Here is a 24426-nt window from a genome sequence, read left to right as displayed (position 1 = left end):
GCACGGAATTGCGCAGGTTAGAGCTGCATTAATTTCTAAAATGGCGTGGAATTGCGCGAATGCATGAACGAAATTAGAACAGGGGCTATTTTGCCGTCTCGCATCCACGCATTATCGCATGTGTTCTAGCAATTCACCGTTTTACACGACGCTTTTGATTGCGCCTTCGCACGTACGTCAGATTGCGCAATTCCGTGTACCGTGTAAAACGGCCTTTCTAAAAGCCTCAAGGAGAAGACGGGGGGGGAGGGGGGCACTTAGTTGGCCACATTATGAGGCATGATGGCCTGAATGGCCTGATGAAAACAATTGGGGGAGGACAGGTGGAGGGAAAGAAGGGTCGTTAATATAGTTTATTTCCCCGTAAAATTCGGATCTCTCCTCAGTCAGCGACGCGAGTGGCGAAATTGTGAACCCATTTTAATGCACGGTGTGCGACAGAACATTTGGTGACCGACTTTAGAATCGTCTGTTGTAGAATTCGTTCTCACATAATACCTATCGTGCATCCGATTCATCCGATTCTTACCTTTTTTCCGCCTCTTCATATCTGCTGCAACGTATTGCCCTTGATTTAATGGTCTTTCCTCACTGGGAGGAACGGCGGTAAAGCTACCGCTTCTTTTTAATTGGGATAACAGTACCCAAAATGTTTCATTGCGCTCTCGTAAAACGTTTCATCGCTAATTTGGCTGTGGAGCTCAGCGCGAGCTCGTCAATTGGTTGCTGGGTGCCAACCATTATTCTCCTCATCCTTCTCAACGGAATGAGCTCGTCCAACAATTTTTTTAATGTCGACAATGAAGAGATCCGTAATTTTCTCATCTCCTAATTTTTTATCTCAAATAATAATTAAAACCGAGATGTTGATGGGAATGATCATTTCCTCAGGCAGGATTGATTTATTCGCTGTGTTCTTTGTTACCATGATTAATTACAATAAGCAGTTAATAATTTTGATGTTATTATTTGGCTTGGTGGAATAATTTTTCTGGGCAATAACAACAGTATTTCCTTCTGGCAGAAGGAAGGTGCTCTCTTCAATTTTTATGGAAACTTTAGTTCATACATGAACGTTTACATTAATCAATAATTACTACCTAGCAACCGGAGAACGCATTAAAAAAACAACAAAAAATGGGATTTGATAATTTAAGCAATGATGTTTCAAATTTGTGTCGAATTCCTGAACTGTTTTCAAATATTTCAAGAGGCAAATATGGTGTGACGTAAAATTTTTATGGGTTACACCCAGAAATGTACCTCTATACCCGTAAAATGTTATTAACATTCATTTACCAGTATCTGAAAAATGTAAAAATTTTACCAGCTATAAAATACTGAGGTAAAAGTTTCATAATTAGCATACAAGTAACGTTGACTTTGGGCCACTCATATGTGCTCTTAATATTTCAAGAAGAAAGCAAAAATTTTAGGCGAGTCACCGAAAAAGACCGGTCGAGGGAATTGTGTGTGTCCTTTCAAAGTCACGCTCCGTGTGCCTCACTTGTCATCGATTCCGGACTTAGACGTACGCGTGGAGTTTCAGAGGGTTTCCCGCTCGCGTGGCGACAATTGGTGTCCCTCTGCGAAGTCTCCTTTGACTGCGGCTGCTTCGGTTCGAGTGTCGCTGAAATCGATTGGGAAGGCGGCAAACGGCTTTCCATCAAGGCGCCTACATACCCACTCACTGCCACATGGTGATTCACGAGTGGGTTTATTTGCATGAATCATTTCAATCACGGTCAACTGGGGTAACTTCGGCCCTTTACAGGTGACTTACGTTCATTCAACGTCACGTTACAGAGACGAAAAAAGATTCTCAGTTATTTGCATTGAGTTATCGACTTAGCTCTTGCATCAGTCAATATGTAGCAGATCTGGCTTCACCCCTGAATTAGTTTGGGTTTTACTTCCATAGAATAGAAGAAATTTATGACATTAACTGGTCATTTATGCACATTGATACATTGCTGTATAAAATGATCGTTCTTAGCGGAAATGTTATTTTTACCCGAATAAATTTACGGTTTACATCAAGGAACACTTGCAAAACAGTATACTAAGAGATATATTGTGTGGATATAGTGGGTGCTCCAATTCATGATCTAAAACTTGATTTGTACGTTTTCATCGGCCAATGTTTCTCCAAATAAAGATAACTTTGGCTAATTAAAAGAAATATAAATTGGGTTAATCCTGATTGTTAAAATTGTTACAGGTTCAGAAACAGCTTTTAAGTAAAGTTATAACATTATATTTTAATAATTTTAACCACTTTTGTTAAATTGTTTGCTAATTTTAAGATAAGATAAGTTTGTTTGTTTCCAATAAATCATGAAAAGTTGGGCCAAAATTACTCCAGTTGACGGTAGGATTTTCAATTGGTATTCCCACGCTGGAGGAAACAGTTATTTCGTTAAAGGATTGAAAGGTTTTCGGGTTGGAGATGAATAATTCTCAGGTTTCTCACCGGGATAGAATGTGCACGATGGATGCCGACGTTTCGTCGCTTTCGAGGCTTTCCTAGCATCCTGATAAGCCTTTAGGATGCTAGTAAAGTCTCCCTACGAAACGTCAGTATCCACCATCCAGACCTTCAACCGGTGGGAAACACGATAAAAACTAGTCAGAATGTATTTGGATATCACTAGTTCCTCGAGCATTGATTTATAAATTAACTTAACGGGTGGGTTAGTAATTGACGCCAGTATCTTGTGATTAATTTGAGTCTTTTATTAGAATTATCTTCTTGCTACAAAACGAGTGAATACCGCTTGGTTAAAAAAATTAGCTTTCGTGCGGAGTCTGAGTTAGTATACGCAATCGCTCATTGATTCTCCGTGTGATTGTCTATTATACGATCATAGATGTTTCCAGCCTCCCGGATTCCACTTCAACCAGTAAAAGATCGTATTTTTGACTTTCGAAAGTCAGTATCGTCAGAGTTGCGCCACGATTCACTCACGCGCAAGCATTTCTCTCTCCTCCTCAAACCAAGGCTTCAAGGATGAACCGAGGAATTTGCTTCAAACAGGACGGGTTAGAAAGATTTCACTAGTTAACTAACTGCTTCGGGAAAGAGATGATCATCTGTGTTCTGGATCGACCCAGAACTCGATTTGCGAAATCATGACCTCTTGCGTTTTTCGTGCACGAGTGCTGAAAGGTGATTGATCGCGGTATTCTCGGGGATTGATGAAATGTTTTTTTGTTTCATTTTTATTTTTGAAATGATAAAAAATGATAAAAATCGATATAAAAGTAAATGGGTAATCGATAGGTATTTATGCGACAACTGAGTTATCTGCGCTCTTGCAAAAGTGCACTTTTGTCATATCGGGGCAATGGTGAAGAAAGTTTGTTAGCCATGTATCAAATTAATGCGGAGAAAGAGGTGAGAGAAAGAAGAAATTGAAGGAAAAAAAAGTTCAATCAAAAGACGATATGGTTTAGAATTTTTAGCAGCCAATTCACAAAAATAATCGGAATGACACTAATAGTGGATTAGATCATGCATAATACGAGGTACCCTTACTGAAAATTCTTCTGAAAATTCCTATGTAGAGTGTTTCAGTTTCAGACACCTACATGCTACCGCGCAAGCCTCCTCAATAGGCATCTGGCAGGGGGTGTTAGGACACCAGCCGTTTGCAAATATAATGGAAATACTTTAATAAGGTCCGCCTAATGTTTATGAAAGTTCTCTATTTTTCGGAGGTAAAACGAATAAATATACATATCCGTTTGGAAAATAATCTAAGTCTTATTTTATCGCTTTTGTTACGCATGTAGTGAGGTTCGCAGATGTCTCTGTGTCATTGTGGAAGATATCTGTTCTTAATAGCTCAAACAATTTAAGCGTAACCCTTAGCCTCTGAGTTCCGAAGGCTACGCGCTGGGCAAGACATATATAATAAATGACATAAGTGACATAAGAAAAATGTAATATTGAAATGCAGTCCTTAATAAAAAAAACTTACAAAAATATTTCTTGAAAGAGAAAATTCCTGACAGTTCCCAAATAAGAAAGATTAAACAAAAATGGATAGTTAAAATTAATAGAGAACACTACCTACCAAAATAAGAATCTAGCTACAGCTGAGAATAAAAGTATATAAGAAAGGAATCAATTAGGTTAGCTCTCGCGACATATCACTACAGAATATTGAAAGCTCCATTAAAATTCTTGGCTAGGGACAAGATAGGCTAGGGAATTGATTAGAAATTTAAGTATCCATAAAAGTTTTTGTTACAATGATTTCTGTTTTGTTGTTATTGCGCACTGATTTTTGCAAATTAACTAACCAATCAGAAAGGAGAAGATCGTAAGATATCTGGATATCGACAGAAAGCTTTCTTTGCGAAATCGTCTTAATCTCTTGCGTTTTTTTTAATTGGGCTTGGGCGTGTCGAAAGGTGATCGATCGTGGTATCCTTGGCGATTGCCGAAATGTGTTTTTGTTTTCGAAAAGGTAAACCTCAATTAGTCGCTGAAAGGAGAGCAAGATGATCGAAACCGATGATCGCGTGGATGACTGTTGGCGGGGTGGGGGGGGGGGGAGTATTGTTGTGGAAGAGGGAGGGGGGGAGGAGGGGGTTAGAGTGGGGGTTAGAGCGGATGGCATTGCATAAAAAAAGATAATCGATTATACGAAATAAGTTATATACTTGGTCGACCAACTATAGTTTCGAATAATCAGTGTATTTATCGATCACTACGTTAAACAATAGGGAAAATCCAATAAATCCGTTGCAGAAATGCCATTCCATGCCATAGACAAATATAAAATTTGACAAAAATTATTGTTTCTTATATAAATGGATGGAGCAGTTGAAGCGATACCAATGATAAAGTTAATATTCTTATAACCAAAGCCATAATGTAAGTTGAAAGAAAACAATATCGTAATGCCAGATGCGTAATGAGTCAAATATTATATCCATATCGAAGGAGATCTAAGGATTCCACTGGCCACTGCACTATCGTTAAAAAAATAGACTATACTTTTCCACAACAATTTTATGCTATTTACCGACTGGTTTAAGATATTCTGTTCCGTTTTCAAGGAAGAATTAATTAATTGCGTTACATTCATGTAAATTTCTGAAAATTAGGATAATCTGAGTAATTTACCGAGCCCGCATGTCGCGTGGATAGCCTTTTTTGAACGTGACGAAGATTTACAAACTTCATTCGAGCTTTCCAGCGGGTGACATTACGGATTTAAATTTATGGTGCTTTCTAACGATTAGAGGTGATTCATGTTAATGGCTTTCATTGACCATTTTATCCTTTCGTAAATATTAGAAAAAATCATTCAGATATTGCAACGGAAGAGCAAAAAGTCTGTCGTCATTCACATCAACGATCGGAATATTAAAAAAAAATGTTACCCAACAATTATCATGACTATTTAGTACACTACTATCTAATTTTGACTGATGGAGTGTGCCATTGTCGTCCGTCGCCATGGAATCGAGGGTGCGTGGAGGGGGGTGCGTAGTGACGTCGCCCACGCTCTCCAAAGGTTATTCCCGGACTGATCACGCTGTTCGTGCATCCCAATTGACCTTTGCGGTGAAAGATAAACGCGCAATCAGGGATCAGGGAAAAATCTCTGGTATTTGGGGATTATCCCTCTCATCTCTGAGGAAGTAGTTACGCAGAATTTGGTGTCGTATTATAATATTTAGGAATAATTATGTAGATATGCCAATGCTACCGAGATTGTCATTTTCACCATTCTTTTTCTGGGGTTTTATTGCAGTGGGTATTTTTCGGAGACGGATAGATGCTTTCAATCCTCTCGTTTTTACCGCTCGTTGAATTTTTATTTAAAGTTTTTTTTAAATAATTTAACATTAATTCAAATGGAAGGCGGCAGTAAGCTCTTCTAAGTAAAACCTTCCTCCGCTGAGAGCAAAGTACAATTCAGCGCCCTGGTAGCGCAACTGGTTGAGTATCCCACCAGCAATGGGAAGATCCTGGGTTCCAGTCCCGTTCGGGCCGCATTTTTACCCTCTTATTTCTGCCTTTTTCCATTTCCCAAAGCTCAGTTGTCCTGGTCCATATTCTGTAATGCGTTTTTTCCCCTTCTGTGAAATTATGTATTAATGAATACACAATAAATTGAACTCCATTGCAAGTTAGTGGATTAATGTAATTCGTTTATGGAATGGTTTATATTTATTTAAAAATATATTTTTAATCCGCATTGATGACCACTCGATAGACAGAGTTTTAGAAACATCTTGTGCTTTCCCGGCGAATAGTCTGAGTAAGTTTTTCTGGAGGTTTGAGCCGGGTGAGAGTTTCCATTTTCTCCAACGTTTCGAAGACCAACACGTTCCTCGTAATAAGGGAATGACCCATGGAATCATTTCCTGACTACGACGAACGTTTCACACCTGTAAATGGTGGAGAAATTGACTCTCTCACCCAGCTGGAAGCCCGAGTAAATCTTATTTATTTAGGCATTTGTTTAGCTCGCCCTCTCCCGTGACGACGACACTTTGCTCCCGCAGGGCAGCGAACTCTTCAAGACGTATCGATCGTTGGAGAGGGAGGAAGGGAGTGTTTGGTGGCATTTGCGTTTCAAAAGACTTTCCATCGCGATCGCAAGCCGTAATAGTCTTCGCGGCGCGATTGTCTTTCGCAATCTTTTATTGCAGGATAAATTGAATTCCATTGCTCTTAAGGTCGCTGAATGTCAACCCAAGTTTCTTAAGAATTTGAATCAATCTCACGAGAAAATAAGGGCCGGATTTGGTTTCAAACTCTCTTTTCGACATTAAAATCCCATCGGGAACTTCAGCAAAATTCCACTATACAAAATATATTATTGCAATCATCATTATTACTGTTCACTTGTATATAAATTATAAATTGTGGTTTGGTTTATGGAAATAACTATTGCATTCAATTTAGGCGTAGAAGTACACATTTTTTGGAAGTGTGGAATATACCTGGTGAATTTTTCCTCACAACCGTCACAGAATCCAACAAAAATTATTACGCCTTCCAACAATTAATTGTGAGATAGAAGTGAACGAAATGAACTAAGCTAAGTGAATGTAAAACTGCGAGCTACAATTTATTTAAAGAATATGTATTTTGATCGCTAGTATTGATCATTAGCTATCTTTTTTTCCATTTCTCATCATGATACTGGAGTTGGGAGTTTTATTGTTGTAGTTTGGGATTTCATTGTTGGAATTAAGGGTGTTATTGTTGGAGCTGGGGATACAATTGTTTGAATATGGGGTTTTATTGTTGTAGTTTGGAGTTTCATTGTTAACCTCAAGTTTTAGTTCTGCGGAGACACCTAAAGCACTCTTTTCTCCATATAATCTTTGTTTTGTTGGCTATGGAGAAAATGGAATTACAAATTCCGTATTGGTAGACATTGCTTGGATGTAAGGTGCTATACAGAATGTGCGCGAAGTCCCAGTCTAATATGTGGTGTCAAACGTTGCAAGTCCGAACCATCTAATTTCCACCGAATAATTTTCGAGGGCGTGTTGGTGCGGTGTGGTGAAGAGGGTTTAATCGTCCCACGCACGCGTGTCCCTGCCTCGGGGCACGCGTGCGTGGGACGGGAACAGCGGCGCCCACTCTCGCGCGATCGTCGCCCCCTCGCGGAGAAACGCTGAAACCTGGCTGCGCTAACTCGCTCGTTTCCATCAACATTTTCATTCCTCTGTGGCGTCGGTTCCTCTTGGAAGGGGGAGGAATCGCACAGTCAACATAGTCAATACATGAAGATCTCTAACGAGATAGGAGAAATCTCGGGAAAAACATTTCCTATCGAAATAAACTGCATGAAAGCAAACGTTACATCAGATCAATCGCGTGATCTAAGATTTTGCCGTATTAATCTTGGACCCTTACAAAGAAGACGAAAATTACAAGTGTTCAGTTAATTTATGGTGCATTCCCGGCGAACAATATGGATGAAGAACTCTAGGGTTTCACACCGGGTTGCCTTCACCATCACTCCTTCCAACGTTTCGACGGGTTACGAGCTCATCTTCATCAGGTTTCACTGAACCCTCCGTTATTCAAGCAAAAGGTTAGCCAATTGCTCTGAATAGTTGGAATCGCGAAAGAAGGATCTGGGAGAGCCCTAGGGAATTACTCCATGGGATGGTAGCACCAAGCAGTAGCCCTTTAAAAAGTCAGCCAATCGGTTAAGACCTTTGATGCCGGTCGGATAAAGTGGGGTGAGGTACCAGATGGACATCCCAGGACGCAACAATCAAATGGATTCTGTTTTCATAAGGAGATTGGGTTAGCATCGATAAGTTTTCTGTTATCAGTTAACAATGTAGAAGGGTTTCGCCGATATTTTATCGATACATTCATTAAATAATAGAGGAAATTTTTCATACTTCTGCTACTTTTACATTCCGATTTATATCCACTGCAGACACCGGCCTTGCGAATGGTTGATAAGAAAGCATGAGCCTCATAGCCAATGGCTTCATCATCCACCGTAAAATTTCTTTGAAATTGTTATTTTCAGTAAATTTCATTGTTTTTAGAATGAGTAACATTAACTTCCACGGCAAATAACCACTTGTCACAATCCCATAATGATACTGGATTTAGGGGTTTCATTGTTGGCCTCAACTTTTACTTTTGCGCAGGCACTATTTCTCATTATTGTCTTAATATCGTTACCACCACTGCATAAACGCTCAACAATCGCCCACCGAATAGAATCCGCTCATCTAGATAGCCCTTATAGTACTAGATGAGCGGATTTGATTCAGTGGGCGATTGTTGAGCGTTTATGCAGTGGAGGTATTACTATGTCTGCAAGTAGTGTATTGTTTAGTTGCCCCGCAATCTCTTTTCTAATGTATACTATTTATTTTATTTATTTATTTCAAAAGCCCACATACAGCAGTCATTGCCAATTTACAGTGGCGCAATATATGAGCTCCTGAGTAGTGTGGAGTTGCTGGAAACTGTGGATAGGATTCGGGCGTCTGGCTTGTTGGAGGGCGCCGATCTTCGCATTCCGGCCCGTGAAATGTGCGAGGAGCCAACTTCACGATGTTCGCTCCTTTCATTTCGAAATATGATGGATGGATCTCGCATGCGCGCTTTTCTCGTGGGCCGCCCTCCTCTCTTGACACTCCGTCCTCGACTCGTTTCCTTCTCCATTTCTTCCTCTCTCTTTTTCCGTGGCGTGACATTCTCGCAGTTTCCTCTCACCGAATATTTCTCCACGCCCTCCGAAAAGACAATCCTACCACACGTCGTCTTCTCCATCGGTCGCTAACTCGAAGATTAGGTGAAAATTCCTCAAGGTACACATTTTTCGACTTTACCATTCGAACAAGAGCTAAATACACTCCGAATGCCGAACTGAGCTCCTTTTTCCGTTGAAGTATTCTCGGATTCCATTTCATATTTTGCCGACGTAGTTTTTTTGTACTAAAACTAATTAAGTTTCGCGTATTCTCTTCAAACATTCATAAATTTTTTTCCTATTCTCCACCTCAAAACCAAAATACCTGATAGATATGTTCGAATACCAACCACAGTCCCACACTATGATTACTAAAAGCGCATCGTCCGACCTTTATTGCCCCACCCACAGAACCACCAAATACCATCACTCCTTCCTCGTAATCTCAACAAAATTATGGAATTCCCTCCCCATAAACTTAAAGAATATTTCAAATGTGCAGCCCTTCAAATCAAAACTTCATTCTCACCTTTCGCGCAAAACATAAATCAATAATCTATAATTCACAGTCATGTAATCCAAACTTTGATACCAAATAGCAATTGCGGCGGTTTTCCTTCTTTTTTTCTTAACTATTTTTTGGTTTATTATTCATTAAATGTTATAAAATGATAAAATGTTATCAATTGTCAATTTTTTTATTTATTCTTATGTTAAAAATATCTTATTTAATGACATATTTACGTTTTCATGTTTTGATCAAATTCAACTTGATAACCGAAACTGAATTTTCTACTGTAATATGCTATTAATTTATGTTTATATGTAATTCACTTATAATTAATGTTATCAACTGTATTATATATGTAATTTGCTCACCACTAATGTACAATGTGTGCTCTTAGGGGTATTGTACCCAGAGCAAATAAGTATTATTATTATTATTATTACATTTTGGAACTATTTTTTTATTGTCTCGGGCATTCCACAATGGCTATTAAAGTGTTATTTCCGTTAACAAGGGCAGTGTCTCTTATATTAATTGTGTCAGTCTTTTAAATGTTTATTTGAATTCGAATGATGTTGGGATTATGAATATCGTTGTCCGTAATTAACGTCTTTCTATCCACCCCCTACCGCCTTGACTACGTGGTTTCGCTCATTGAGTTGTAGCGAATGGGCGAATTTCGGCATTGTTGCAGTCGTTGACTCGGGATGTTCCGTGGGGGAATGGGGGGGCCTTGGTTTCCGCTTCTCGAGGGGGCGCTAGCATCCCTGCGACCTTGGTGCATGGGCCTCTTTCATTCCTCCTTCCTTCGTGAACCTCTTCACCTCAACTTCTTCGGCGTCTTGAGGAGGAGCGAGCAAAAATGCCAGGCTGCCTTTTCGGAGGGGGCGAATACCGGGTTCCTCTCGCGCACACCACCTTCTCCATCATAAGAGAAATGGCCCCCTCCGTCGAGACTGGCTCATAGAAAAAAATAGCAAAAAATTACTCTCGTTAATCATTAAATCCATGAAAGTGGAGGCCTTTTTAAAAAGAATCATTCTTTAATATTTTATATACCTGGGCCAAAAATATTTTTTATGTTAGCCTGATATTTTCCTTATCTATTGTGGCACTAAAGCTGTGATTATGAATGTATTAGAATAATATACTTTGATTTAACAAAAGGTTATTCTCAGGTGTCATTGAATGTTGAGCCATTGATGATTTGGAGGGATAGATTTTAGGTATCTATATTATTTAAATGTTAACATGAATATAAATTTCTATCTTGTTAGTTATATGCGTCATAAATCATCCTCACTTGTAGAAAGACGATGCATGATAGGCTTAGGTGACTTATTGGGGTGTGGCAGAATGAATGGGAAAATGTTTTGAATGGTTATGAGGAAATTTGCTCATATATTCCTCAGTCCACCGAACATCAAATACCTCTGTAGTTGTCGAATTAATTACTTAACGAAACTTTTGCTTCACAGCTTGGGGGCGTTTATGGAAAAAAATAGCGTGAACTGAACGCCATTTAGAATGTAGAACTTTGACAGTAAACTTCGCGCGGCAGTGTGCTTTTATTTCTGTATAACTAAAAGCACACTGCAGCTTGTACTGTATTGAAATTAAGCTGAGTAGTGTTTTAGCTGCCTCGATGTCATTTCTGGAGTTAACTTCTCCATACGACATTATATTCATGTAATTTTTCACCCCGAGATGTCTATCTTCATTCATCGTGAGAATTTTCAAAATTCGGGTTAAGGGCGCATGGAACTCGTTAGAAAACGTGTAATTTCCTGCGTGTTTATAAAATAATTCAAATCGGTCTAACCCCAAGCTAATATTTTGCCTTTTCTATAATCCGTCCTTGACTCCTATTTCCCCCTTCAATGTATTCACAGTAGACGTCCGATTTACGAAGGGCTCGATTTAAACATCGCCCGGTGAAAGCATAGAAACGCGTTGCGCAGTGTGGCGAAGAAAGTTTTTAAGTTGAAATTACAAATCAATTCTTTCAGTAATTATGTAACAGTTCCACCACATCTCACCGAAAACAACCAGTTTTATACGATGCGACGTTTTTGAATTTACCTCGTCGTGAAGCGGACCAAATAACAGTATGTCATCAGGCACGAAACTAGTTTTCTCGTAGACCGACTGTGGCGGCAAAAAAATTGTCGAAATACTTTTTCCCGCAGAGTGCATAGGTACATGCATATGCTCGATTTTCGCCTTCAGTTTGCCTCTCTTCTATGATCACTCCCTCCGCAGGGGATATAGCTGTGTCCTGAGGTGAGGGGAATTTGGGGGATACCCCAGTAAAGAGAAACGAATAGGGTCCTAGCCTCACTCTCAGAGACGGAAAACGGAACCTAAAATTAGAAACTAATCTCCATTCTTTAACTATAAATTGTTTCTTACTTTATATCTCTGTATTGTATTTTATTATGCTCATATTAGTATTTATTTTCAAATTGATAGTTTTATTAATAAATGTTTCTTTTTTGTTTCAGGTAAGTGCACGATATTGCTTGTGAGAATTTTTGGAGAGGATGTTCTTACATGTGAGTTCATTACTTTCTTGGCTTGTGTATAGGCTAACCTGATGCTTACTTCAATGTTATTCTGAATTAAAGAATACGATTTTTATAATAGCTACACCATATACTGGTTTTATGATTCCAATTGTTAAAAACATTGCTCACAATGGTACTCATAATTCGTGGATGAATAAGCTGTCCCAAAATTTCTTAAAGTCTGCTTCACAACTCGCGGCTGAGTTTTAAGCATCCAAGTGCGTCCACCGGGTTGTGGATGGTGGGTCAACTTCTAGATATAGAGGTTGGCTGAGAAATAAGCGAGTTTACTTGTCGAATTAGCTCTCTCGGACTAAAAGCGACGGCATTCCGATGTGGCATGGTTTTATCCCTGAGTAATATAAGTCGTCCGAATGATGCATTAAAACGTCAGCACGCGGGGGCAGCACTGGGTTACCACGATTGTATAAATGCACGTTGATTATTGTCGAGGTACTGACCGAGGTCTTACTAATGGGACATAAGACGAGATATTTTGGGAGGGTGATTAAGGAAGAATACACTTATGGCAATATTTTGCAAAAATTCCGGGGGGGGGGGGTGGATTAAAAAACCCCTCTCAAGCCCCTTGCCTCCTTCTTGCTACGATATCGAATTGTTGCGTCGTAATGTCGTCACTTTGAAGGGAATCTAAGCTCGTTATTTTTTCCTTGCGAATCACCGGATATAGCTCTTGTGATTACAGGAACTCAGTTTGTGTTAATGCGAGTCACGTTTTGTGATCGCTTTCTTTTGCGTCGCTGTGGCCATTTAAGGCGAAGAGGCGTTGCTGGACGGGATAATAACCCAACGCACGCATTAGTAAATGCATCGCACTGCGTCCTCCACACGTGGTTCGAATGCATGAGAATAATTGCCGTGCACTTACAGCGACGTCGTATTATTGCAGTGGTGAAGTTCTCTTCCGTTAATTCACGGCCAAGGGCAACTCACGCGGCAACACTACTCACGTTGGGAATATCTGTGGTTATGCAATAAAGCTTTCTGTTGTCATCGAACCCAAAACAATTGAATGCTGATACCCAAGTGAAGCCTAGAAATTGCGCATCTAGCCATCTTTACAAGGACCTATCTAGGTGCGATATGTTAAAATGGGTTGAATATTTTCACTAACTTTGAAATTTTTTTCTCAGCTCATAAAATTCGGACAAGATTGCGACTTGGAAAATAAATTACTTGAATACCATGCGACATTACTTTTCACCTCAAAATGTAGTATCCTTGCAATCGAATTTTGCGATTCATCCCATTTAATGTTATACATGAGAGTTGGTCATGCTTAGAAGTCCCGAACGAGCTTCAACTACTTTCGTACGTACACAGCCACTAGCACTCTGTTGTTTGAAGTTCAGTGGTTGCTACACGACTGCTATAAAACAACAATGAAGTAGTTTAATCAGACCCTAAAATGTAATTTACTGAAAGAAGTCGGTAGGTTGGAAGAAGAATCGAAGGATTGGATTCAATCCCTTTTTCCATCGCTCGGGACGTCACTTTTTTGGTCGCTGAAACCATCGCAGGCAAAGAAGTCTTTCAACCAATCAGAACGCTCGGCCGCTAACAGCGATTGTCACGCCACGCCTGGATTTTAATTGAATGACAGTTGAAAACAGGCAAAATGACGTAATAAGCGATGGAAAAAGGGACAAGGGCGTGAATGACCGTGTGATTAATTGTAAATGATAGGTCAATGAACGGTCACTTTCGGACCATGAAAACCTATCGCTGGAGATATGGTTTTTGGACTTATGATGTTGACTAATTAAATAACTAAGTTGATGCAATTACTCAATTAATTCTAGGAGTTATACCCTTGCGAGTGAGAAATCTTTAAGTGACGAAGCGGATTGGGTTAAATAAATGTTGTTTGGGAAACTCCCGCTAAGATGGCTCATATTAAAGCACTTCCCCTCCCTACGAAGCGTTCGAAGCCTGAGCACAAATTCTCGTCGGTTTTCTTTCCGCGTTTCCATTTATTCCATCGATATCGGCGTTATTAAAGTGAATGAGGGAATCGTGGGTGTGCCTTTTTATCTTCATTACGTCGCCTGACTAGGTCCTGCTTAGAAGACTATTTTCAATCGGGACACGGAACATGAACTAAGCAAATCTTGAAAGCACTTAGAATGAGATTAAGTAAGGGATAAGCTGTGAGAAAACCGAATCATTAGAGGTGGTCGTGTGAAAGAGTGGTTATGTTATAGGGTAGGAAAAGCCTCGATGACAATGTCTTAAATATAAAGCACCGTCTGACTGACTGACTCACTGACTGATTCACTCACTAACTCAATGCTCAACCCAAATTACTCTAGGTATAGCCATCTAATTCTCACTGTATACTTATTCCATGTGTCATGTATTGGCGCACTGACCGAATATTTGTGCGGAAAACAAACTTTGGGTTCTTTTTAACCCCATAAATGTTAAAATATTGACTATCATTATAAAAATCGTTTAATTCCGTGCAGACTTTCCTACTGTTCCCAAAATAATGAATATTTCAATTAATTCTTTTATCCAGTTATTCAATTCAAAATTTCGAATTTTCGTATTTTTATATTTTTATTTATCGGACATTTTTCTTCCTTTTCAACAATAGAAATTAACCATAGGAAGGAGGCATGGACATGTATTAAAAATATTTACAACAGCGAAACTGCTTTCAACTTAACCTATTGCAGACTATCAACCACATCGTTTATAATCCTAAAGTCATTTTTAGTGCTTACTTTTCATTAGCATTCAACTGAAAACTTGCATAAGTTTTGTATAACGCATTAATCAATTACTATATCATATCAATTAAATAAGACATCGCAACTTTTACATTGAATATATTTTCACGCGACCAGTGTCGTTGTCACGGCAACATCTTCAAGTGCGTCATGAGCAGCCAAGCTCTTCTTTTTTTTAAATGGTAAAAGAGAGGGACAATGGGGTTTGAGTGCCGAAAAGTGTGGGAGTATTGAAGGTTGAGGAAGATGGGGTCGTTTTTCAGAGCCTCGGGATAGGATAAACGACCCTTTCTCACACAACCCTCTATATAAATTCGGTTGAAATATTGCAATGCCTAATTACTAATTTAACTAATATTAATAACTTCCACCGCATAATGCTTCATATCATGCGAAGCCTAGATCAGAAGTCTCATATTAGATGGTTGGACCGTTAAGCTTAGTTTCAGAGGGCCCCGGGTGTCTTGGGCAAGCCTTTCTGAACACTTTTAACGCTCCACGTGACTCCTGCTTCTGTCCAGTGTCCTTATTCTTTTTACGAAGGAAAATTGCAGTAGGAGAACCGTCAGAGGGGGAGGGGGGGTTTCCGTTGGCTCCTCTTTTCCTTCGCCCCGTCGCCCTCATTTGTTTCATCGCTCTCGTTTCCCCTACCTCCGCCAGGGGTGTTACTATCTTTACGACCCCTCAACGTCACTCAATTGGTTACAAGATATGGATGACCAAGAAATTTCGACATATATTCGGTGCTTGTGCGTCTCACCCACTTTTCGCGTTGCTTTCCCAATTGAAAAGAAACACCAAAAACATTTTAAAATCCAGTAAAACTCAACACCAGTGCTCTCGAAGAACTGTAATATCGCCCGAAATGATACTCGGTGTACCCGCCACTAATGTGAATGATCCTGTGAGTTGAAATGGGGGTAAACGCATTGTTTTATTTTGACGTGTACTCCAGGAAGACGTCATTGTTGCGTGGTCGTTATTCAATTTATTTCGAGTTGACTACATTCGACGACAAGCAATGATTTTTCGAGTCATTGCTCGCCGTCGATGGCGAGATTAATTATTCGCTCTCGGATTGAAATTTTCCCCTCGTCCGTCTCGGCCCCGATTCCTCGCCCATTTTTGCGAAATGCTTTCGCTCCTTCGTCGCCTTTCATATTTCGCGTGTCCATTTTCCTCCCTCACCCAACATTGGAATGTTAAGTGCTGTGCCCAATTTAGAAACATCAAAATAAAATAAACGTTATTTTTTCTGATTTGAGAACAGAGGTTATAGAGACTATTGCAATAATGCGGAATTTTTACTCATATTTCATCTATTAAATTCTAGTTGAATTCTTTTTAGAAAGAGTATCGATTCTCGCGTAACGTGCATCTCAATGGAAACTAAGCTAATGTTTCTATTTTTTTAAGTTAATTCGTCGCTTCAAATCACTCGTTTTAGATATATATATATATACTTACATCAGTAATAGTTTGAATCGATGACTTTTGCCACTAATTGGCTAAAGTGTATTAAATCGGAGGACAGGAATACCGAATACCAATTAAGGTTTGTTGGGAAAATGTCTCCAAAATCAGTTTTTCGAATGACTTACGCAGTTCACCCTGAAGACGATGGCAGACATGGCCCTCGAAACGTCGCGTCGGTGCTGAAAAACCCTTGGACTCGGCTGGAAACCCGAGAAGTCTTCCTTCACTTACGCAGTCATCTGCGGCAGAAAATATTTCGCCGCTGTAAAGAATAATTGATCTTATTATGCAAGAGTAGATTTTTGCTCTTGGGTGAGTGTGGAAAATTGTAGAGATTTGGGGAAGAGAGTAAACTAACTGCTTGTCTGTCTCACAAATGAAGTTTTACTTCGGCGTGGAGAGTGAAGTGAGTCTCAGTATCAGTCTCGGATATATTTCGCTTCTATCTTTAATTGGTATTTGGATTTCCTGCCTTCGGGCGCATTTACTATGAATCTCAAGGCTAATGAATGTGTCGGGTCGGTGTCCATAGACGTCAGATACGCTAATTGACCGTAATCGAGGTACTAAGTGATCAGTTTTGCGCATTACTCGAGTCCGGTCAAAGAGGCAGGTACATGCCGGCCAAGCAGTTGGAAAATATGTGCGGAGATCGAGGCATGAAGGACCCTTGAGTACGAGAAATCGATGGAAATGACATTAATGCCAGCGTTCCCCGTCTCTTCGCTAATATCGCGAATATTACTGTGACGGATTCTCCATTCGACCAAAAGATTTGTTTTCATCCGACGCAAAATTAAATGGGTCTGAACCGTAAACCTATTTAATTGTGCTAATTAAATCAGTTATACGTGTCGACACTGGCGTCGCCGACGAGATTTATACGGGGATACATTTAGGGCTTTGACGGAATTTATATTCGTGGTTTTGTGATATATGAAATGCATTATATTCTATGCCATTCCTCCCGATTGTAAACGCTGCATAGCAGATATCGAAAATGAATTGATTGATCAGCACTCATCGCCATGCTGTGGACATTTTTGGATACATAAAAATGCGATCTCAAGGATAAAGTGATGTGAAGCCTCTGTTTGGGATGGATTGGTTCCTCCTCTATGTCGTTCTAGTTCATAATTCTCGTTCTTTTTTTCCGTCAGGCTTGTCAAGTGTCGCAGAGGAGAAATTTCCAGTAAAAAGGAAATCTTGGTCCGGAACAAAAGCATTTCTCTCCTTCATTGTTTTCCTGCAGCGAATTCTAATGCTTTACTGCGATTTTATTTTGTATTTTGCGGCTGTTTTGATGTCTGGGTTTATGCGTTGACGTTGACTGCTATTCCACTATTCATAAAAACTTAAATTTATTTTAGCATGAAATAAAAAAACACATCCCAGAAGACAGTAACATGGAATGTTTAAAGTATAATGTAAAAAAACAACATATGATACGATACAACATCAAGTATGGACTGGGATACAATATAATAATACATCCATTGAAATGACAGCCTCATCCGCAGTGGCAACTTGGGATAAAGGGAAGATGAGTATTCAGAGAGGAAGTCTGTCGATTGTGAAGGATGGAATGGGTGATTTTTATAAGCCCGTCGGAGTGTTGAGGGGATTGCAGTGATGAGATGGCCGGGAGGTCCATAATGTGTGTCATTATGATTATTTGAACGTAAAAATTAAATTTATCAGTTCTACCCAGTTCAAGTCCTTCATTGTTTAGGGGAGAAAGGAATACCCATACCTGTCCGTTCGACAAAATCTCTCTTAATTAAATGCAATTAAAAATATTTGGAGGTGCTGGGATTTGAACCCAGGACTTTCAGCATGCGAAGCAGACACTCTACCACTGAGTTACACCCCCATTTGTGTATTTGTGTGTGTGATTCGACTCTAAATAGTCGACTGCAGCAGGAGTAACAACGGTGCGTAAAATGGGAAGAGCTGTACAGAAGACCTCATTCGGTGTGAATATCCCTCAGGCATTGGTTAGAGTCGCGCACTAACAATTTCACAGCGCCTGGATTCATCATTCAATTGGCTGGTTGAAGACTGCTTTAAAGTATCCCCATGACAGATCATACAAATCGCTATCCTATCCTCATTATGAGATAACAAAGTTATCTGTGATAAATATGTTGAACAGTGGTTGTACGACCAATTTATTTAAATCATAGCAAGTCAAGATCGACTATACCGAAATATCTACAATATTAAAAATACAAAGCAGTGGATCGATAGCTGGAGTGTTAATTCCAGCTATAATTTGCAGTCAACATTACGACGAAACATGTGAATCTCGCTACAATTGTCATTAGCACTAGCTAATTCCACCTGTAGCTAACCCTTAGTAAAGGAAGAATCTGAAATACTTATCGCAAAGGAGGAATATTCATACTGATATTAAAAGTGCACGTGGCTGGTACGTGTGACCTGGTCACATCTCCTCCGCTTGCATCTCGAACGCCAAGGGACTCTCAACCACTCTCGCCTTTTCCTTCCTCGGCCTACTTTCCTTCGTCACGCTCCTATTACTACCACTCCACCCACGCAGTCATATCTATTATGTATCCATGCACACAAATATATATTTGTGGGTGCGTGACTGCCTGCCCATGCCATTATCCTCAAAGGCCACATCACTATTTATTATAACAGTATTTGGAGGGTTCTCCACGCTCCATTTGGTCACCGTAGATACGCGATGTCACCCGCCGCGCATTTAAATAAATATATTCAAGTCACCACTCTCTACGCCGCTAATGGGCGAAGCGAAACAAATTTCACACCGAAATAAGCAATGGATTAAGCGAAAATTACATTCGTGATAGCAAAATATGTTGATTACATAAAATTTCAGTGCCATTCGTCCCTAAAATACACAATTGAAAATATTGAGGATTTACGAATTTCGCTGCACTCATTGACGTGCTGCGGGCATTTTTCAAAACATTTTAAAATGCACCCAAATTGATAACAAAAATAAATCTTCTGCGGGACGCACTGGAGCCTCCAGCAGGAAGCCCACTTGCCTACGCGAATCTTCAATAAAATTATTATTAATAATAAAATTCCTTTATCCGGCCATCCGTTAAATAATCAAAGTCCTCTTTTTGTAGATAGACTTCTGCGGGCGTCACTCAACGGACAACTCGTCCATCGCAATCAGGGTGAATGATGAAGTTTTGCAGAACAAAAACCGTTGAGATGTGACTATAAACAGTCATAACAATCAAGTTACTCCTGGTCGGCCGGAAATATCTAGGTAATTAGGGTAAAGAGGAGTTCTATCAATTTTTAATTTTATTTAAAATGGAATTCCATTCATTGCTAAGTTTATGCCCCGTGTCCACATCATGATTATTTTTGTTAAACTGAATGTCAATGGCCTCCATAGCAAGCCTGTGTCAGAATTCGTCAACAATGCCCTGCCGGCGGAAATCATGAAGAAGACCACGTAAATAATTCGCCGGGAAAGAATTGAATCATATTAGACAAACTTTAGTTTAGATTTGTATAGACTATGATAGAAAATGCATTTCTTGACAGTACTCGAAAGACTGAGCGTTATTCGAGGTCTTAACATAACGTCCGTTCTTTTTCCTCTCTTCGAGGAAAAATCGCTCAAAATCCGATCATTGGCTTTCACCGCTCTCATTACGTCAAGGTTCTTTCGCTTTTGCCGTTGTCATTATTATTTTTTCCAACGTGAATTTTCCGCGTTGAAAGGAATATAGAGTCGTTGTTTTTTACTTGATAAAAACTGAGCTTAAAAAATTAACCGAGAGGCTTGCGCAAGAAATATTATCCGTCGAGGAGAAACTCAAAATTTAATCCGTGCTCGGTGAGTGAGGCTAACCCACTGCTCTCGCCCGCCGCCGCGAAAGGGATTCAGTTTTAAGTGCGAGAGGATTTTCAGGAAAAAGCTTGCTTGCTTTGCGACCGTCAACACACTAGGAAATGTTCTAAATGAAAAGGAAATGTTCTTACGAAGTTTCGCCTCGTATTTATTGAGGGCCTTTATAGTTCACGGGGGAACGAATATCCTCCCCTATCGCTCGCAAAATAAAAATATCTCTCTTTATTTATCGATTCTGGAAGTATAGTGGAGTTTTGATTTGACCTTATCCATGTCTCTTTGAAAGATATACATTCTCACTTGATCAAGCAATCTAAGCCTATATAGCAGCCTCCGAGTCTCCAGCTGCTCCCAACCTAATTCATGTAACGCTTTCTGAACACCCGTAGCAGTTTTTGAAAAAAATATGCAGCTTTCCTTAGTATTTTATTAATTTTTACGAATGAAGGCGTTCTGCGTAGAATCGCATATGTTTGCTGAATACTGAAGGTGTGGCCGGACGAGTGCGAAGTTGCCCCTTTCTTTTATTTTTCATCCGGAAGTCTTCCCAAAATACGCTGGACGAACCCTAACTTATTAAGGGCTCTGCCACAATTACTTCTTATACGTGTTCCCCACGATGGGTTTGAAGTAATCGTAACTCCCGGAGACTTCGATGTATGATCTTAGGTTTTCCCGGCTTATCAGTTGCAGAAAAGTTTCTCGGGTTTTCCACCAGTTGATGTCGTCCATGTTTCCCGACGTTTCGAGCAGCGACTTGCTAATTATCCTCATGGGATCTTCCGAATTCCGAACATTCAGAATATCCCTTGAAGATGATCAGCAAGTCGCGGATCGAATCGTCGGGAGACATAGACGACATCAACCGGTGGAAAAACCGAGAAACTTTTCTCCCGGAGACGTCATCTGTCGCTGTTATGTTGACACCATCCACGGCATGTTCATGGGGATAGTAGGACGACCTACGCACGAAATGAACCGCCATGCGTTTTTGATCAGTTTTAGTTCTATTCCCGACTTTTGTTTGGCTCCCCGCCTGAACGCTCTTTGAATCCGATGATAGAATATCGAAGGCGACGCGAAATATTTTGGCGAGATATCGTTTTCGAGCTACACTTCTGCGGCAATCGTGTAAACCAAACTTAAGTCTTCGTCTTCGGAGGACCCCAAATCTTTGACCTCGTAAGCAGCAGTTTCCTCTCCGCTCCCCTCTCTCTCTTTCTCTATCCTGCAGCACAAGTTCGTGATGTCCGTGTCTAACGGTCAAATCTTTTTCGGCGCTTCATCTAAGGCGGCCCCAAATCCACTCTCTCGCCGAGTCTTTCAAAATCCTACCCATTCCTAAACCGGCCTTCCCCTCAAACACACGCGCCATCTGCTGCCTAAACCATCATTGCAATTGCGCAATTCCGACTTCACCGCGCGAAGCGAGGAATTCGAAGAAAAAAAGAAAACGATCGCTTTCGGCCCCACTAAATCAAGCGAAAATCGTGCATAATATATCGATTGGTCGAGGAGTGTTTCACACTTTTCCGTGGAGTCTACTGAATTCCTCTTCTGCCACTTCAATGGGGAATTGCGAGGAAAATCACAAAAATCGTCTCCTTCCCTCTTCGGTGTAATGCTGCAGTTAGACATGCTTTCCCTAGAATTTGAACGGTGAATTTCAGCCTTGCGATTCGGATTTAACGTGGATGCTGCATTTTGCTGGCAATAGGAATGATGCAACAACCAAATCATATATCTTATGCTGTATTCTCCGTTAGGCCCTAATATACGTTCATCTTTTCTCGGATTGCATAGAAAAAAATTAGCGAAAATATAAAAGTAAGCGGTTTACGGAAAATTAGCATAAAGACTCCGGGGCTTAAATGGAGAGAAATAACGCCTACTGAGCGCCGCCTTTAATTCTCCTGAAGAACGAACACTTATCTGTCATATGCACTGTATTCAAATCGAGTTGACTTGAGCTGCCTCGATGCGTAATCCGGAGCTTTGTTCTCCATTAAGTATTAAATTTTCGTCATTTTTCATCCCGAGATTTCTTCTTCCATGGTTTACGTTTCGAGTTAACAACATGCGTAGAGAAATTTCATGAAATAAATGACTACCTCTCTGCACTTTCCAAAAATTTCACGCAAATTCTAAATTCTAAATTCATCACCCTAATTTTACCGTTGATTTAGCGCTTCGCGTTCCGCGATTCTTTTTTTTCAGTGAACGTTGTCTCAGCAAGGTGTAACAACGCATATGCAGTTCAACCAAGCTGTAGACCTTCTCCCATCATACCTCACTGTCCCTGGAAGTTTGGAGTGCCCGCTTAACTTTTTCTTCATTTCTTCTAGAGCTGTTGAGGTTTCATTCCTTAAGCTCCCCGCAGTGAATTCTACGGCGGCAGTGTTTAATGAGGAAACGCTTGTTGTGAGAGTATTTCCTTGGACCCGCAGAAGTGAAGGTGATTGGGGTTAAGGGCTCTTTGGTTAAGGGAAGGTTCTTGCGATGAAATGACATCTAGGCACATTCACGTCCTCCTACGCCCAGAACAGTATTTGGATCATTGTTTCGAAGCGAATCTCTGGCTGTACGCTGGAAAATAAATAGTACTCATTCTCACTCCTGATAGCGCATACAGCAGCTGTCTCGGTAAACCATTTTCACTCCAACCAGCCAGGGGACAATAAAATAATTTTTATGCGCTTACGCCATTGTTGTATGCGTCATTTGCGTTAGTAGCACCTTAAAAATTAAACATTGAAAAGCATGAATTGGAGCATTTTTAACAATCGTATACAAAATCATTCAATAGATACATGTTTTTATTTCTATTAATTTATCTTTTTACCATTGCTTGCTATTATGCATTACTTTTTCGTCGAACGTAGAAGGTTTTATCATTTTACCATTTTTAGTTCTATTTTGGATTTCATATGCAATAAAAATATAATTAACAAATGATATTATTAAAACTAGAAGAAGTGGAAAGTCATTGTAAAGAATCAAAGTAGGGTAACTTAATGAGTTTGTGCGTGTATGGTTGGTCTCATTAGTGGTGACCTTTGGACTAGTCACCTTAAACTGTCACAATGGAGCAAAGACCGAATCTTGGTTCATTTTTACTCGAAGGCGCCTAAAATCTGTAATTCATGATGATAAGCATATTTTAACAATCGTATACAAAATCATTTAATAGATACATGTTTTTATTTCTATTAATTTATCTTTTTACTCAAGTAAAAGAAAAAATACTATTTTTTTTAAAATTTCATTTCCTTTCATATTGTCATTTAAAGGGTATAATGTTTTCGTGAATTGTAAGAAAGTGGTCTTCATCTCATCTATAACATTTGCGTTCAGTGTGTATTGCAGTACAAGCGGAAATCCAACTTGCTCACCCTTATTTTAACCCGAAAAGAATTCATCCGAAAACGGTTCAAGAACTTAGAAGCACCGTAACTGGCTAACACACCTGACCGGCAATCGGGAGATCCGGGTTCGAATCCCGGCAAAGTCAAGTATTTTTTCATGGCGAACTTCATCCATTGGTGTATTTACCTGTTACTTTGTTTAAGATATGCCCGTCCAAACTAACTTTTGGGTTGAAGGAATGAGGCGTATGAAAAGCAGTGGAGGTGTAATGACAAGCGATGTTTTGAATGAGGAGATATTTCCTCCATACACCTTATTGAATCGTGTGATATTAAGGCTGAAATTTTTTCTTAAAAAAATCCAAGGCTGCTTGTCTCTCTCTTCTGTAGTCGAACGTTTTAAATTCGATTTTGGAGTTCGAGAAGAAAAGATTTCACCACCTATTGGAAAATAGAATGTGTTTATCGGCGGAGCCTTTTTTATAAATGCATTTACGAAACTGATTCCAACGATTTTATACTTATCCAGTTTAAATTCCGTATGCCCCCAACGTTTTGACGGTACGAAATTGCCCATCGTTCTTTTAACGCGTTGGTTGGTTCGTTTGAATGAAAAACAGTGCTAATCTGCGATGAAGTAACCTCCCTAAACATTGAATCAATTCAACATGGGATAGTTTTTA

The 24426-nt window shown here is 39.8% G+C and overlaps 1 protein-coding gene and 1 non-coding gene across 2 annotated transcripts in view; one reads left to right on the top strand and one right to left on the bottom strand.

Annotated features, from left to right (window-relative positions):
- LOC124157038 overlaps positions 1 to 24426 on the top strand; it is a 215132-nt gene that overhangs the window by 47436 nt on the left and 143270 nt on the right. The gene's annotated exons all lie outside the window — the stretch shown is intronic.
- On the bottom strand, positions 18312 to 18383 carry Trnaa-cgc. Its single transcript has one exon. It is a non-coding gene; the product is annotated as a tRNA-Ala (tRNA).

The sequence above is a fragment of the Ischnura elegans genome, chromosome 4 (assembly GCF_921293095.1).
Source record: "Ischnura elegans chromosome 4, ioIscEleg1.1, whole genome shotgun sequence".
Taxonomy (NCBI): domain Eukaryota; kingdom Metazoa; phylum Arthropoda; class Insecta; order Odonata; family Coenagrionidae; genus Ischnura; species Ischnura elegans.
This window is presented reverse-complemented; position numbering and strand designations above follow the sequence as displayed.